The sequence below is a fragment of the Brachyhypopomus gauderio genome, chromosome 1, assembly GCF_052324685.1.
Source record: "Brachyhypopomus gauderio isolate BG-103 chromosome 1, BGAUD_0.2, whole genome shotgun sequence".
Lineage (NCBI taxonomy): Eukaryota > Metazoa > Chordata > Actinopteri > Gymnotiformes > Hypopomidae > Brachyhypopomus > Brachyhypopomus gauderio.
This window is the reverse complement of record NC_135211.1, coordinates 29,378,710-29,397,565: the sequence shown is the minus strand read 5'-3', so window position 1 is coordinate 29,397,565 and position 18,856 is coordinate 29,378,710. Positions and strand designations below refer to the sequence as shown.

The following is an 18,856-nucleotide window of genomic DNA, read 5'->3' as shown; positions in this document are numbered from 1 at the left end:
ATCATCGGACAAGGTGAAGGTTAGGCCAGAGTTATTTCTCACATGTTTGTCACCTTAACAGTTCTAATAGCTTTTGGCCAGTATGGAATGTTTGGTGTCTTTTTATAGCAAGGTTTAAGACAATTTCCTACCACCACTGACATTTTCTTAAAGCCAAAGAGCTGACGCTTGTAGCAGCAGGATGCTCTGTCACTGACAGCTTGCATTACTGACAGCTCGCTCAGCTGAAAGAAGCTCCTCCCCCATGAGGAGCCCCACCCCTTCCCACCACGTCTGTGTTGGAATAGAGGCTCTCTACTTCAGATGTAGACCCCTGCCAATGCCCTGCTCACGTCCAGGCGATGACACACTATCACCAGTTCCATCACTGCTCTCTAGGCAACAGCCATATATGAATCTCTATGAACTGATTTTTTCCAGAGGACTGTTCAAATTGTCACATTGTGTAAGAGATATGATTGTGTGTGTGTGTGTGTGTGTGTGTGTGTGTAGGTGTGCAAATAAGACTCACTGTTGCACAAACAGATTGTCACATTGATTTTTATATATGCAGACCTGGTACAGTAGGAAGAGTATAATGCAACACCAAGATCATGGGGTCAGTTCCTAGTAAGCGCATGCACTGACTTCAGGATAAACGTGTAAGTCACTCTGGATTCGCGTGTCTGCCAAATGCCGTAAATGTAAATGGAGTTGTAGGACTGAAAGCCCTTTCTGTGATCGAGGTCACTGAACTCTAAAGTCTCCCGTGTTTTGATGAGTCAAACAAGCTTTTAATCTGTGTGTTTCCGAGGTACCAGTTGCCTCTGTGTTCACACACGTTCCCCTCGCTGCTATTCCTGCTGTGAGTCCCTTGTTAAAACCTTTTGGCTTTCACTTCTGTGTGACTTTGTGTGACGCACTGAGTCACTGCCTCACTGCCTTTCAAAGTCAAATCACACACCTTCTTTTCAGCCAGTGCTGCTGGTCAGAGAATAAGCAAAATAAGAGACACAGACTCAGCATTGATAAGTCAGCATTGCCGACAGCAACCATCAGGAAAATCTCTCTCTCTCTCTATCACACACACACACACACACACACACATGAATATATATATATTAAATGAAACAGAATTCATATATTCTATGTAACAAACTGCATATTTTTAGTAATAGATAACACATACAGTATATACTATAATACATGATCTATATATGTTTTATAAAACATGACATATATATTCAGTACCTAATGCATATATTCCTTGTATGAATATGTGAATACATTAGAATTCTGATGAGCAATAACATGACACACCTTTCTTCAGTAACACTAGCTCAGGTTAGATAGGGCTCTCTCAGACAAGCCTCGTTGTGATAGATTTTTACCCTGAAGAAATGTAGCCCCTTGGTTGTCTGTGACATGTAGAGTTCATTTGATATGCTAATGTGTGCTATTGTCTCCTCAGAGCAGGTCTTTGGGCTTCGGCTTGCTTGAGGGTGTGAGAAGTGATGAGACAGGACAGAAACACAACTCCCTATTTAATTAAGACAAAGGATTATTCATGATGAACTGAAATGTGCAGAGGTGAAATTATACTGGTGGCCTGCATTTCTCATAATAAAATCAGACGGTGACAGCACTCCGATGAGGAATTAAGCATTGATTAGAATATGAGAACATTTTTCCTTTCAGTAAGAGATTTTCTGTTCATCTCTGAACTGTGACCCAAAGGTTTCTCTTTCAACCGGTTTTTCCGCAGCTAAAATGTCAGGTTACTCACAAATGAGATCCTGTAATTAATATTTGCTTAATTTGATTCAACATTAACCACTGAATTAATTTGCTCTACGTGACTGAAGTTTAACCTGAAGCTTTAAGAGCATATTCACATGTGGTCAGGAGTCGAGGGCATTTGATGGCTACTCTCAGATCGCCAAACACCGACTGTCAGAAAGGCTGGTAGTAAATGTTTGTAATCCCAATTGTCTGGTGCTGAGTCCTCTTTATTCTGCTGATGCTCCTGGCTTTTGGAGGTCATGAGGACACATACAAATGGGTGAACTTATCACTCTGCATGATCGTGACAGATTACTTGGGGGGCTTTTTGGTTAACACAGTCCATCTGACTTACCCCTCCTGTCCTCGGCTTCTGGTCCGTCTCATCCTTCATTCAGATCGGACTGATGGGTTTTATAAATGGCGGCATTTTACTAAAGATTCCGATTACCTCTCGAGCAGGGGCAGCATAGTGAGCAGGAGCAGCATAATGAGAAGGCGGCTACGTGCCCCATGGGGCTGTTTGAGATTGGTTCTCACTGCTCGGTTCTAGCAGCCATCTGAGGATGGGACGGTCGCAGTTGCTGATGTGCTGGGCCATCCGAGCTTGAAAGCAAGACGTTGAGTGCTTTTACACTGGCGTTACGCCAGCCTGCCATGCTAAAGACATACAGCCACTGATAGGCGACATGAGTAATATCAGATCTTCATTAAGAGTGGATCCACTTCTTCTACCCATGCAGTGCTTGGACAGCGCTTGTTTGTTAAGTCATTCTTAAAGTTTGCGATAAGCTGTGTCTGACGGACGTGGTAATTACATCTTTTATTTTGAAGAGAACAAACCTTTACACATGTACCCAGCGAGCAGATCAGAAGTTGTGCTGTGCCATCCTCTGCAGCAGAGGAGTGTGTTTGTGTGCAGGATGTCTCGTGAGCAGCTGTGTGTGAGCTGCCGTGTGTGAGCCACCTTTGTGAGCTGCTTTCTGCAGGAAAAAAAAAAGAACAACCATCAAGTTTCCAATAGTTCGATAAGATGGATGTCTTAGCAGGCATATGTGCTCTCTGATTATACACCTATGTTGCCCTACAATGATTGCAGCTATTTCTGTCAAAGGGTTTAGAATGTGTGTGTGATAGGTAAAGGACTAATGAATAATTGTGTGTGTGTGTGTGTGTGTGTGTGTGTGTGTGTGTTTGTGTGTCTGTGTGAGAGAGAGAGACAGAGGTTTTGATTTATAGTCCTCATGATCAGCTGCTTTACAGGTGCATGAGACTCAGGACAGACTTGGCTGACGCATGAGCAGAATATGTGAATGTTTTGCTGGTTGACTGTCAGTCCTGGCAGGGGTCTGCACATAGAACTGTGGCTGATTCTGTCCAGGGAGTGCTGAGCCAAACAGGCAGCCCAGACATTACAGAGGCTCAAATAGGCTTGCTTCAAAAGGAGAACTCTGCAGTGAGATAAACACGAGGCAGAGAGAGATAAATGTGAGACAGTGAGGTAAGCATGAGACAGAAAGAGAGATAAATGTGACACAGCTAAACAAACGTGAGATGCACATACAACAGTGGCCCTGATTACCATTTAGTGTGATTGTGGTTGGGTGGTAAATGAGATGTCCCTCACAGATGTGTCTATCATCATTAAATCAGCATGCATGACAGCTGACGAGGGACGTTAATGAATAAAAATCTAATAGCTTAACATGATTTTCCATGAGGACTTCACACCCAGCTGTCAGAAATACAGTCAGGAGGCCCTTTAAATCATCCATGTTGCATTTCAGACATGTGGACAGTGAAGCAGCAATGAAGAGTGGTTTGGAATGCTGTTGCATTGAAGGGGCCGAACTGGGTGTTTAGTGGTGGAATGTATGTCATGCCAAGGGCATGGGGAAAACACGGGGCCCCCTGGGGTCCCCGGGGCCACTCCTTCCCTTCAGCAATGCCATGCCGCACATTGCCAGCAAATCTTACCCAGGCGCGCCAGCTACGGTCGCTTTGTCTTCTGTCAGATGGGAACCTCTGTTCACGGGCTTCGCTTTCATCTGACTTCTTAAAGCAGGGCACCCTCAGAACAGGGGGTTCTGATCTAGGATCAGCTCTCTGTCACGTACATCCTCAAATGTCACGTTTGAGTTGCTAAAATGCAAATGAGTTGTTGGTTCACGTCTCTTCCGAGAGAAGACGCCTTGTGCGTGCAGCTCTGTCCTGAAATCCCCCAACCGGCAATGACATTCTCTGCTTTCAACAAGTCTCTTTTAGCGAGTCAAAACGAGTCTTTTATTTTCCGTGCTACAGAAAAGGCGAAGCCCTTGCAGTTGTAAAGTGGCTGGTTATGGCAGGAAGGTGCTCCTGGCACACGCCCATCTCCGCTGCTGCTGGAATGTCTCCGCGTGCTCATCTAGCCACACCCACTAAATAACCGCATGCCTGGGCCAACTGCGAAATACTGTACGCTGCTACTGATGGTCAATTCAGTGGCCTTAAATAACTGCCTAGAGTTTGGAGTGGAGACACGGACAACTTGAGCAGCACTCTCATGAAGGACGCGTTTGCCCTCACTCCCCACACGCTGTCAGCGAGGCAAATTAGTGGCCCACTTTCTTGTACGCTTATTTATTTTTTAATTTATGCGTCTTTTAGCAGAACTAAAGTGAAGGCTTGGTGCTGGAGGTTAGCTTTTGTGGATCTGTTTTTCTCACCTCCCTCGGTGGAAGCAGACTGACCTTGCACCGTTGGTACTTGGTCTCGGTAACAGATTGCAACACAGATGTCTCCTGGTACTGTGCGCTGCAGTGATTTGCTAAATGCGCCGCCATTTTTTTTAAAGGGTTCAGCGAGTAGGGCACAGAAGTGACTTTGTGAGAGAAAGATCAATGCTAACCAATAACATTGTGGGATAAAAACTGCACAATGAGAAAAATAAGTCCCTGTCACTTCTGTGGACAAAGCACTTATCTGGCTTCAGTCCGGGGACTGGTATCCCACCTCATCCTTTGTTTCTCATAGACCTGTAGGCTATAAGATGTAAGCCATAGATTACCTCTGATCATAGATTACCTCTGATCATATTAATCTTGCCCTGGATATTTTGCCAGGTATACATTCCTGTATCTTTCCTTTAGAGTATAACCATTCATGAATGACTGCATGGTTCTCCTCTCTTTGGTGTGTGTGTGTATGTGTGTCTGTACGAGAGACACCTTGAGGCTGTGTAATTAATCACATGACATAACAGACAATTCTTCTCCTATGTGTTTGCATGTTTAATGGAACAAATATGTCTTATGATCGGTTTCACCTTCCAGAGAATTTAACTGCCAGGGAGATTCTTCATTATTTAGTGGTTTCATAGTGGTTTCATAAGTGTTATCATAATTACAGCACAATGTCATCTCCAAAGAAAGTCTAGTCGTTGTGTGGTGTTACAACTACAGAGATGGCCTTCTTTTTATCTGACCTCTGCAACACAGCTGTACAGACAGCTATTACTATTACTAACCATCTGCCAGATGACCTTCGTAGGACCAGCCCTGCTTCTCATCTTGGAACACTACAGTGGATGGATTTTCACTATATTACAGATATTTCACTAAGGTTAAAATGTCATTTTTCATGTGTTTTCTCTTTGTGTTCAGAAATAGCCTGTACAGTTCCACGTTAGACATGCCAGGAAGTATTCTACCCACAATTCAACGTGCTACTCTCATCAGTCCAGTCATGAAAGGGAAAGGGTTCTTTTTGACAACTTGAGAACTGAGGTTATTGTTTTTGTATGAAAGCGTGGTTCTCTGCGCTGTGATTTACAGATGGATGGTAACTCCACTCTTCGGCAGGCCGGGTCAGTTCCGTTAGACTTCCGTTTGCGGCCCAGTCCGAAAAGCAAAACAATGTCTCTGATTCTGATGCCACCTCCCATCGTTACAGATCAGTCTGCCTGCGGCTGGTGGATGCGGCTCCTCTTACTGAGCGTGATATATTTACGCAGCAAAAGCATCACAGCTTTCTGCACCATGGGTCCTGGTAAATGCTCCGCCCCACTAGAGGACCCTCGTGGGGCCCATAGACCATCCCCCCGAGGACCCATAGATGCCAGATGCCCATTCCAAACACAATCCTTGCAGTTTACAGCCCTGTGGCTCTGATCTCCGCTTTGTCAGCTTCTTGTAATTGTCCAGTCAACGAATACATTTTTTTTGGTTGTCTTTCCAGCTGGAGCAGGCTGGCCCCTCCATCATGCCTTGGTGTGGTGTAGACACTTTCTTGTCCGTCTTGCACCACCACCAGTCAGCCGCTTGTCGTCTTCCCCGCAGGCTGACACAGAGGACAGTCCGTTCTCTACGAAACTCTACTTAAAGTTCACACGTTGCCCGAGGAATGTCATGTGGTGTTAGATTTTACAAAACAATTGTGCATACAAATCGTTATATAGGCTCCCTCCTCCCCCGATAAGGTTTACTTCCTTTCAGAGATCACTAATCTGAAAAGAAAAAAGCTCAGCGATGCTGTAACCGTCACCCATGTTCAGATGAGGGCGCATCACAGGGAACACACACATGATCGCTAATGATGTAAGTATGTTGAGCACATGCCAAACTGATTTAAGTTATTAATAGGGGTGTGACGAGATCTCCGTGTCTCGTGATCTCGCGAGACTCAACTCCGCGAGATTTCTCGTCGTGTTAAAAATCTGTCTCGCGAGATTTGATGACATCACAATGACGTGGGAAAATACAGGTATTACTATTGAAGATGCCCCGCCACTTTCAAATCGTTTGTTTGGCATCATTTTGGGAACCCGGCGGAAATGATAAATGGCAAGAGAGTGACTGATAAGACACTACATATGTAAACATTGTATGAAAATAATGCCGTACACCACGACTAATACGAGCAGGATGCAGAGACATTTACAGCACCACCACAGCTCAGTACTCAAATCAACATATCTCACTTGAACAGAGGTAGCAGGGACAGAACGGCGCTTTGGCAAGTTGAGACAGTAAAGGATATCGGGAGCAGTGTGGGGATGCTAATATTCTTAAAAATGAACATGGCAGTGTAGTTGCAGCAAATTCAGTGACATACTTGGTCAGGCTCAGTTTGCACTATTTGCACTCTGTATTGACAGAGAAGAACTTTTTGTTTTGTACATAATACAGTGAGTCCCCGCTTAACGCGGTGCGCGGAGGAGCAGTGGAGTGTTGTGTAGTGTAGTGGAGTGTTGTGTACGATAAGCCCATCTCGGTAACGCGATCGCTCTTTCTCACGCTGTACACACGAGAACATTGTTAGTTTTTTCTATACTGTATTTACGATCAAAGCGTATCTAAATATAGGGTCACGCTTAACGACGAAAACTGCTTTACAACGGACTTTTCAGTCTCTTACATAATGCATGTTAAGAGTTATAATAAAACATTTCAAAATGCATGTTTAAAGTTAAATAAAATTTAAATAAAAGTCTGTTGTCCAGTCACATAATTTGTAATTTTAGTGTTCTTAAAATCTCGTCTCGTCTCGAATCTCGTGAACCCAGTCTCGTGTCTCGTCTCGTCTCGTGAGCTGAGTGTCTCGTCACACCTCTAGTCTAGTTATTAATAATAGTTTTTCATCATGACTGAAATGATAAATACCATAATCATCACATGAGCTTATTGCAATTTGTTCCTGTATACACACACACACACACACACACACACACACACACACCCACACACAAACACAAGCACATACTCTGAGGCAGCGCAAAGCCAGAATCATGAGCAGCCGGGATATCTTTTGGCTCTGGACCTGCGTTTGTGTATGTGTGTGTATACACGTACTAGTGATGTGTCGTTCGCGAACGATCCGGCTCTAAGAGCCGGCTCTTTAAAGTGAACGATTGGAACCGGCTCCACAATGGGAGCCGTTTTAGGATCCTATTTGGGAGCCGCTTTTTCCTTCAGTATTGCGCTTGTGCTCTGCAAGTGCCACAGTTTTTTTTCCAACATCGTTTTTATTAGTCCTTCGGTGCCTCGCTGTCTCTCCCTCTCCTTGCGCGTATTGCTCTGTTTCTGCCAGTGGTAGAGCGTACTTGGCGCGTCGCGACCTGCGCGAGGGTCCGTGCGCCGAAAATGACGCAATCGCGGTGGCTCCGCCCCTGCGCGAGGACCCCCGTGCGAAGCGAGGTCGTGCACCTCTTCAGCGCAATGAACAAAGTCGTGTATGCCGGCTTCATACACCTTTACAAGGTGGAATTTAAGCACTTGTACGTCAATTTTCAATATTGAAAAAGGCCATTTTCAATATTTCCCAGCACCTTAAACTTAAATATTTATACATATACTCGAAATTATTCGAAATAATTCGCTTTTTTATCACATCGATTCAGTCAGACATCTATTTGTTGTGAAACAAAATACAGTTACATTTTCAAGTAGCCTACTTTAGCCTACTTTAGCACTTTTCAAACCTGGAACACAATGCAACATTAATTTTCGTCAGGTAAATGTTCCTTCCCCTGTTTTTGAGGGGTGTTTCTTTATACTACCACATATCGTTTCGGACAACACTGCAAAGAATGTCTCCACTGCCCGCATGTCAAGCGTGTGCTCCACACATCTGACCAATCACACGCAGCTTTCAGTTAATAATGTGGTGGGAAAACACTGAAGAAAAAAGTCTCCACTTTTTTTGTGGAAACGGCAGGCAATTGACCAAGCTGTATTGCGTTCTATTTTGTGATAATTTAATAATTGGTTATAATAAAGTTTTATTTATAAAGCATTGTTATGCAGCATTTTTACTCATCACAAGTGCTTAACAATGTCAATAATGAAACAAAATGAAATAAAATTAGGTTTAAGCTATTAATTAATAATGTAAAAAATATATATGGGGAGCCGTTTGGGAGCCGAAAAGAGCCGGCTCTCCACAGTAAGAAGAGCCATTAGAGCCGCATCTCAAAATAGAGCCGAAAATCCCATCACTAACACGTACACATGAGGTGTGTGTGGGTGTGTGTGTGTGTGTGTACACAATACTCTGCCATGTTTCCCTCATGACATTGCACATTTCAGCAGCTGTATTGGCCTCTTGCTGTAATCATCTGGGTATGCAAATTTCCAAAGTGTGGAACAGTTTAATCATAGTGTTGTGAAGTGGCCTGGGTAGGTGGTGAATAAGGCAGTGTTTTCATTTGTGGAAGCTCTAAGAAGATTATGAATTTGAAATAATTAAGATGATTAGAATAGTCTGTAAAGAATGAAACAAATTAATTTCTCCGTATATAAAAGAGCACATTGTGGATATCAGAACATTATGATGAACACAGGAGAGGTTTTGCAAATTATGAGTCAGATATTGACATTCGTGAAGGTCAGATACTCAATTCAAGCTCCTGTTTCAAATGGTTAATATGGTCTGAGAAATGTCAGAAGAAAGATGAGTGCACATACGAACTGTAGGATTTGAATATGAGCACAACAGTTTCATTTTGGATGAAATCTTAGAAGGCAGGATTGATTAAACACTGGGTCTGGAGCACTGGTTCTCAAAAACTAATTACAGCTTCACTAATGTTATGTTTCCACTGTGATGAAATTGACAAGTACAATTTGATTTGCTTAATTTGGTTGTGAATGTGTCATACAGCATTTTCTTTGTTAATAAGAACTAAAAAGTCTTTCCAGTGTTTGACAGATGCTCTTACCCAGAGCGGCTTACATATTTGTCATCATTCCATTACATGTGCTCCCTGGACACCAAGGTCACGACCTCAGTGTTGCTAGCCCCACGCTGGACCTGCTCTGTCAGTGGGCTTCAGGAACTTTCCTGGAACACGTTAAAGTTAAGCGCAATACCTTTATTGACCTTGGTATTAACAGATTATTTTAAAAACAGAAGTTTTACAGAGTCCTCGATAGGCAGGGGGATGTTTTTATTTCTCATGAATATTTCAGTGGAACGACCTTTATTAACCTTTCCTTTCCCTTTAACTGTGTGGAATCATAGAGATGTGTTGTGACAATGGCGCTCAACGGTAATGTGGTGCTGGGATGGTACTGGTTCAAAGGGCCTGTCCTGACAACCTGTCTTGAACTGTCCTGAAGACCTGTCCTATTGTCCTGTCCTGAGGGCCAGTCCTGAGGACCTTCCCCTAATGATTGGAAAGACATTAGAAATTAATACGGTGACAGCCATAGACTACTGCTGAGTCTCTTCCATAACTCTACTGATCCTGCCTCCTATGCTGAGAAGGTTGTGATGAAATCGCGTCATTGCACATCAGCTCAGCTATCGGGGGGATGAAAAGAGTGTTGCAGAGAATCCGGCAACCTCTGTTTTTATATCACTTAAGCAATGTGCTCATTGAGTGAGAGGGGAGTGTTGTAGTGATGATGTGTATTGGTTGTGTCTTGTAAGTGTTTTTGCTTGCACTCTGGTGTCTGTGGGAGTTAGCACCATGCGGCTCGTAAAAAATGCCAAACCGTGAAATGGTGGTCGTCTGGGGTTCCCTCTGGTGTTTGCCTGGTGTTCCTTCTGGTGTTCTTCTGATGCCCCTGTCTCCCAGGTGTCAGATTTGATTTGCAAGGAGATTCTGTGTATTTGCAACACCCCACGTCTGCATTGTGTTGCTGGTTGCATCACTCCCGTGTACGCCTGAGGGCTGTCCGCATGATTCACTGTGGGAGTGACTGTGTCTTTGTGTTTTCAGGTGTATGCAGGTATAGTTACATACCAAACAGGTACAGAAACATCACTGTACTCAGCCATGAATCCCATCTCCACTGGATCGTCTGGACCCACTCTGTTCATTATAGCACAGGGCTAATATGTCTGCACAGCTACCATAAAATAGATTTATAAAGTATGTTTTAGTATGTACACACAGCTAAGGGACAGTGATGGGTTCTACACAGGAAGATTTTTAAAATGTTTTTTTTTTTATTGCAGTGGAAATGTGTAGGATTTCTCAATCTAACCCAGATAACAGTGTGCATAAGGTATAAGTTAAAGGAGTCCATTTGCTGGTGCATCAGGCAGCAAATTGTTTGGTGGGGTGCATCAGGTAAGATGAATCACAGTACTCAAAACAAAGCCTTACAGAAACCTTATTCAATAAGTAAAGTACTCTGAGAAGAACTGTGATGGTTAGATGGTTGACTCCCCAGACATCATGAAGCAGATCATCCATCTCCGGCTACGGCAGCCACTTCTTACGCCATCTGCTATAGAAACAGCAGCAGTTCTCTCTAGACTAATAATTCATTACAGCGCTGACATGGTGGCCGGTGGTGACCTGAGGAATGGGTTCAGACTCTCCCTCTCCCCGTAGAGGGCCTTTCTGCTTCAGCTACCCATAATAAACCACGTCATGCCAAAGCGAGCGTTCTCCCTCAGGACCCTGTAAATGTGTATGTTTACCATGCGTAATTCAGCTCAATACTGATGCGCTCCTTGTGTTCCCAGTGGAATTTTCTTTGGGGCGAGACTGTTTCTTAAAGTAAAATAATCTCCCGCTCTTAACTAGCAGGACTGTGGCAGCAAACAAAGACCGCACTGTTTCAGCACGTGCGCTTGGGTTGTACATGCAGGCCTGTAATCTTAATGCTCCGTGACCTCTCTCTGTGGCTCTACATTGGGGCATAGTTCATAACCATGGCAATTAAATATAAACAAAATGTCCCTTTTTCCACGAACACCACCATGTCATATGTAGTTTATGCAGTGTGGTTTCATGGTATGTCACAGCTGAAGGTGAACAGATGCTGTCTAATAAAGCAAGCCAGATTTATGGTAAAAGAATTCATATTTTTTCTGTGGTTACAACACATTAAACATGCAGTCCCCCCCCCCACCCCCCATCTGATTTCTTTTCCGACTGACATTTCTTCCACTTTGAACGTGGCTCTAGATGAATGTTTCACCCAGATCAGAGGCGTCAAAGCACTGAGAAGCAGTACAATATGTCACAGCTTCAGTTAGCGATTGCGCCCTCCGCCGCGCGTTGTTAGATCTAGCCGCTCCGGACGGATTGCATGCTGCCCTCCTGCAGGCTTCATCAGCAGGGTTATGACATCATCCTCTTCCTCCTGCAATCAAGCTGGAGTGTTTACTATATTAAGACAACAGAAACCTGCCCTGTGTAGATTATATGGTAGATACCAAGATCGCTCGACAAGCAGTCCTCTGCTTGTGGCCTCTCATTACGCATGTTATAAAAGCCTCAAGCAGCTCAAATTATAGCCGTGCTGCCTACAGACCTCAGTGATGCTGAGAGATTCAGGTCTGCTCTGGACTGGTAGGGTCACATTTTCCAGTGACAACATCTAGTTGCAGCATGTCCCAGTAATGCTGAAAATGGTCCCCTAAATGTCTTCCGTGCTTTGAAGCATTTAAAGGTGGCAGACAAAAAAAGAAATCTTGCTACTGGGACGACATGCACTATTATGTGACATATAGACCAGAACCAAGTGAGCAAATGAGGTGTTGCTTATGGGACAGGCCCTCTGCTACCACCGATACATATGGGACGTGGCCTTATGCTTCTACAGATAACAGACACTTTTAAAACCAAAGCTTTTGCAGCTTAGAGCAAGTGTTATTCTAGTCAATAAAGATAGAGCAAAATTCTTATAAGGTCACTCAAAGGCTTGTTTGTCCTTTGGTTCGTTTAGAAAAAGCAAGCAGGAAGAACTCACTGACAATTTCTGCCACTGTGCAGTTCTTCTGTAGCGATGCTGGACTGATTAGCATGGCCTCTCTGTTCCATGTCATGTTTGAGCTTCGTCAGAGCGGGCTATCCCTCCGGTTCATCCATCTGCACAGTGGGAGGGTGGACAGGCTCGGTTCATCTCCTGAACACTGTATAAGGCTCTTGTGTTTGGGGTCTCAGCAGCGCTGCTGGGTTCCTGACGCAGTAGCGGTGTTGACATTAATTGCTGCTTTTCACAGTCGCTTCTCTTGCACGGTGGAGCAAAGCAGTTTTGGTTTTTTGATGTATTGTGCATTTTCCTAAAGAAAAGCAGGGAAGAGGCAATCGGATCACGGATCACGGAGGGTGGCGTGTGGAGAGGTCGGGCAGGCTGGGTGAACTAGAGCCAGGCTTTTGCTCTCAGTGCTGAAGTATGCAGGCTGCGTCCACACCAGTGTGTGAGGCAGGACTCTTCGTGGTGAGGGCATCAGGGTCTCCTGTCAAGACCTACCAGGGCCTGACAGCTTGCGTGTGTGTGCACTCTAGGTTCGCTTTCCGGAGCGCAACGGAAAACATTGAGTGAAAGCCTGTGATTTGTTAGCTGCCATGGTTGGCGTTGTTTAGACTGCTGTCACGGGTTGCTTCTTGCTTTCAGAGCCTTCTGAATAGAAGATGCAGTCTCTAAATCTTGGGATGAGACGATGACCTTCTCCTGTTTATCTGTTAATCCAGGTGCCTTGCAGTCATGATTCAGAATGTCGTGCATTGCTGCGTTCTGTTTCAAAAACTGCAGTATTGAATCAACACCTATAGCCCCTAAATGAAGGCAACTTTGTTTATTCATGTCCAGATGGACTTTTATAAACAAAACAAGTGTTATTGCAAAATGTATGTTGTGGTTTAGATGGGGACTGAGAAGGGGGCAGGTGTTAATGTTGTGGCTGGTAGGGCTGATCCTGGACCAGGTCATTTTGGTGATCTGTCAGATCCTGGACCAGGGAAATTGCGCCAGTCTGTCAGGCTGATCCGGGAGCAGGGCAATGTGGCGATGTGTCAGGCTGATCCTCGTCTACACCATGGGAGCAGGCAGTGACTCTGACTCGAGGTGACATCTCTGCATCACGTCCTCTCACTCCCAGTGTGTCTGTCTCTCTGCATGTGTCTGCAGCCCGTTATGTTTTTTTTTTTTTTTACTTGTTCTGCAGGGTAATCTTTCCCAGAACATGCCCCCTCCCACACTGCATGTCACTGCTCCCTCCAAGCGGCGTCCCAAACATCGTTAGTGCGGTGAGAAGAAATGCACCATCTTTCTTAGTTTCAACAGAAAGTAATGGGACCTGTGAACACTGCGTTTGTGCTGTTTCCTACACAGCAGGGCACTCTGTGGGGGTGGCGGCTGCTACCTTACCATCTCACCCTGGTCTAATCTGCTAAATCTGCACAAGCGATGGGCCACTATTGACTCTGCACGCTTGCACTGTTGAAATGTGCTCACAGTTTACAGTTCATTCTGTTTACAGTCGAGCTGCAGGGGCTTGGAGGCGAAACCTGGATGGAGGAGTAGACGCTCCCCCATAGGAGTAGTGGACGCTCCCCCATAGGAGTAGTGGATGCTCCCCCATAGGAATAGTGGACGCTCCCATAGGAGGAGTGGACGCTCCCATAGGAGTAGTGGACGCTCCCCCATAGGAGGAGTGGACGCTCCCCCATAGGAGGAGTGGACGCGCCCATAGGAGGAGTGGACGCTCCCATAGGAGGAGTGGACGCTCCCCCATAGGAGTAGTGGACGCTCCCATAGGAGTAGTGGACGCTCCCCCATAGGAGTAGTGGACGCTCCCATAGGAGTAGTGGACGCTCCCCCATAGGAGTAGTGGACGCTCCCCCATAGGAGTAGTGGACGCTCCCATAGGAGTAGTGGACGCTCCCCCATAGGAGTAGTGGACGCGCCCATAGGAGGAGTGGACGCTCCCATAGGAGTAGTGGACGCTCCCCCATAGGAGTAGTAGACGCTCCCATAGGAGTAGTGGACGCTCCCGCATAAGAGGAGTGGACGTTCTCCCATAGGAGTAGTGGACGCTCCCGCATAAGAGGAGTGGACGCTCCCCCATAGGAGGAGTGGACGCTCCCCCATAGGAGGAGTGGACGCTCCCCCAGAGGAGGAGTGGACGCTCCCCCATAGGAGTAGTGGACGCTCCCATAGGAGTAGTGGACGCTCTCCCATAGGAGTAGTGGACGCTCCCGCATAAGAGGAGTGGACGCTCCCCCATAGGAGTAGTGGACGCGCCCATAGGAGTAGTGGACGCTCCCATAGGAGTAGTGGACGCTCCCATAGGAGGAGTGGACGCTCCCATAGGAGTAGTGGACGCTCTCCCATAGGAGTAGTGGACGCTCCCGCATAAGAGGAGTGGACGCTCCCCCATAGGAGTAGTGGACGCGCCCATAGGAGGAGTGGACGCTCCCATAGGAGTAGTGGACGCTCCCCCATAGGAGGAGTGGACGCTCCCATAGAAGTAGTGGACGCGCCCATAGGAGGAGTGGACGCTCTCCCATAGGAGGAGTGGAAGCTCCCATAGGAGTAGTGGACGCTCCCCCATAGGAGGAGTGGACGCTCCCATAGGAGGAGTGGACGCTCTCCCATAGGAGGAGTGGACTCTCCCATAGGAGTAGTGGACGCTCCCCCATAGAAGTGGACGCTCTCCCATAGGAGGAGTGGACGCTCCCCCATAGGAGTAGTGGACACTCCCCCATAGGAGGAGTGGACGCTCCCCCATAGGAGTAGTGGACACTCCCCCATAGGAGTAGTGGACACTCCCCCATAGGAGTAGTGGACGCTCCCCCATAGGAGTAGTGGACGCTCCCCCATAGGAGTAGTGGACGCTCCCCCATAGGCATACCTGTCAAGTTTTGTATTTAAAAATACGGGACATTTCCCGTATATGACGTCATCGCCTAATTTGCATAATCAGTTATTTGCATATAGCTGCAATCGAGGCTGTAGTAGAAACGAAAACATCTTTGGAGTGGCAAAAAGTGAAGAAAAAACACCCCAAATATGTTTTGAACTACAAATGAATAAAACAATTAATTATCTAGTGGTATTTCTAGCTACAAATGGGGACATCTCCTGGGCATATTTCTATGCCTTTAACCCGCGTTTGTGCTTGGCAGATTGTTCGTGCTGACGGACATCGTTCCTTCCCCCATGAGAGACACTAAAATTACAGCTACATATCTTACAGAATGAGTAGCTATGCCCCTTCATGCTCCACTTTAGGAAAGTAAATTCCCTGTCCCAGTCGTCAAGGTACTTACACGTACGCTTAGCTTTTTAGGCAGGATTGCCTTCTCTCGTTAAATCCATCTCCAGGTTTGCTCCCACTGTCGACACTAAACCCGCGAGTTTTAATTATTATTATTTTTTTTAAAGCATTCGTGTCGCTCCAAACAGAATTCTGTCACTAGCCTCGCGAGAACTGTCATCTGCAGTAGTTTGGGTGGCAGTCCTCGCGAGGCTAGTGACAGAATTCTGTTTGGGAAAATAAAAATACGGGACGACGCCGGGACAGAGCGGTAAAATACGGGACTGTCCCGGCCAAAACGGGACACTTGACAGGTATGCATAGGAGTAGTGGACTCTCCCATAGGAGGAGTGGACTCTCCCATAGGAGGAGTGGACTCTCCCATAGGAGTAATGGACGCTCTCCCATTGGAGGAGTGGACGATTTCCCAGATGCCTCGGCATGGTGGATCCTTGTAGGAGTGGAGGGGGGATGTGGGCGACCAGCCCTGGCGAGTTCTGGACACAGACTGAGGGATGTTGTGTCCCTGTAGAGACGTGAGCGCCCCCTGGTGTGGACTCTGGAAGGGTGTTTCTTCCTCCTTGGTGCCTCCCTCATTGATACTCCTTCTCTCCGTTGTCTTCTGCTTCTTAACCCCCACTACAGCCCCGTCAAACCCAGCTTAGAAATAAAAATTGTTCACATCTGTTTCCATGGAAACCGAATCTCAGGCTAGCCCTCCCTCTCTTCCCCTCTCGCCGCTCGCGCTCTTCCTGTTCTGCGAGCGTTAAGAAGCAGCCACTGAGAGAGCAGCATCATGACGAAAACACAAACCCCAATCCGGTTCACATGCGGTGGTGAAACGGCCAGAGCGTTGGGCTCCATCCAACACTGTATCCCTCCAACACTGTATCCCTCCAACACTGTTCAGCCGGTCACTCAAATTAACTTCTGGCATAGAAACATCAAGCAAATTTCTGCCTAATTTTCCAATACCTTTGCAACCAGTTTTAATCCAGTAGTTTATGGATGTGTCACTTGTGACCTTCCAAAATGTGTAATTTTATACAAATGTCCCTTTTGTTGCAAATGTGCTTGTGAGCATGACAGCACCCCTGACCTTCAGATAAGATTTGTTTTAGAGCACATACTCACATTACTGAATGCTTCATTCAAACCCAAAGCAAAAGTTTTTGTGACTAAAGAAACATTTTTGAAGGCCAGTGATTTGACTGGTGCTTGTTTAAGACTCTTGAGAGTCATAGATAGAATTAGTCTTGTTTCCAAGTCAGAGTGTTTTGGGGTTTTTCAGCAGCAACAGACGTGATTTATTGGGTTCATGCGGGACCGCCATCACCCGTCTCTCATGGCGGCGACACAAGTGACAGCGCTGCTCTTTGCTCAGAGGACAAGGCTGAAATAAATGCCCATGGCAGTATGTATGGTTCCAAATGCCTGTCCCTCTTTCCCAGGTGACAGCAGTGCTCCTTAGTTGGGAAATGCATCTGAAGCCATTCAAGATCTCCAGACAGCAGAGCCAGTTTAAATCAGATGAAATGTGGGCGGGGCACTGCAAGTTTGTGTGTTTCTTGGCACACATGCATGTCTGTGTCACAACAAAGGCTTGGAAAGCCTTGCTTGAATGGCCAGGTGAACACAGCTGGTGTGTGGATGGCATTTGCATGTTCATGGTATTGTTTGTGCTGGTTTATTTGAACGTTGTGACTACTACAATCTGAATAAATAGAATAAAATATAATATTAATCAAATTCTTAATATATTATTGAATTAAAGGGTATGACCTACATTTGTCTATATTTATAATCTTTACTTTGCATGACACACTTTCCTTAATCCATGTTTTGCATCTCCAGACTGACTTATATGTGAATGTGGTTTAGCCAATTTGTTGGACATGAACAACAATAAAATGCTAATAGCTCTGAACAGTCAAGTAGATCAGACCGTTTATTTTATAGCTAATAGCTGGTGAGAAGCTAAATTTTGCCTCTGAAGACACGTGGATGAATTGGCTGCTACTCAAGACCTTCTCTGGAATATTGCACTCAAAGTAGCCTGCTTCATGATGGCAGGTTTATAGTCGCGTAATATTAGCACCTCAGGAACAGATGAAAAATTGATTTACCACCACTGTAGACAGTGTAACTTGTGAAAAATTAGACCTGCCACAGGTCACAGGCGTTTTTCTCCGCTGTTCCCAAAGAATTGAATCGATTCTTGTCAATGAATGTGAAAAACGCATTACATAAGTCTTTACAGGGCCAAAACGTACACCTGTGGCACCCCACTGATCTGGTGATAGACACCACTGTAAAGTGTTCAATCCAGCTCATCTGTGTTACTTACTGTAAGGTTTTGTCAGGTTAACTGTGTTTTATATTCTATTGTCCTTGGGCACTCACCCAACTGAACTCATTGGACCCAACTTGACCCAACTGGACCCACCCGTTCTTATTCTCATTGCTCTCTATTTATCACCCATCAGCACTGTGTATGTCATACAAATATGCTTGTATCTAGCACCATGGGCCCAGAGGACAATAAAGACCTACTTGACCTGACATGAGCTGGTGACCACTTTCCCTCTGACTGAGGACGAAAGGGTCCTGCTTCTTCTGTCCACAGGCCCTGACAGCATTATGTTGATGGGATTTGTGTTGTGTGGTTGGTGGAGAGGGCAGACACAGAGCGTAGATGTCAGCTTGTGATTGGTTAGGACTGACTCAGGGAGGTCTGAGGTTCAATTAAAGTGACTGACCTCCCTCGAAAGAGGGTGAGCTAAATTAAAGACCATGTCCATGAAGGCCTCCCTCTGAACAGATATGTCTGCCTGGCTGCCTGAGTGTGTCTAGAGAGCTATACAGATTCAGATCAAAAGTCCGCTTTTCTAGGCTAAAGTGCTGAACATGAGTGTGAGTCTCTTGTAGTTCATTATATATATTATATACCATTATATTTATTAAATATATACATTTATTTACTTTAAAATGCTAATTAATTCCCAAAAGAAAATAAGAGACTGAGTGATAATTTAAGGAAATGGTGAAGATGAAATGTTACAGACTTAAGAAAAGCTCACAGAGTTGTTAACATTTTCATTCAGTTTTGTGGCGT

The 18,856-nt window shown here is 45.4% G+C and overlaps 1 protein-coding gene across 6 annotated transcripts in view; it reads left to right on the top strand.

Moving 5' to 3' along the window:
• The window catches only part of LOC143516331 (uncharacterized), a 65,000-nt gene that overhangs the window by 16,870 nt on the left and 29,274 nt on the right, over positions 1–18,856 (top strand). The window lies entirely within an intron of this gene.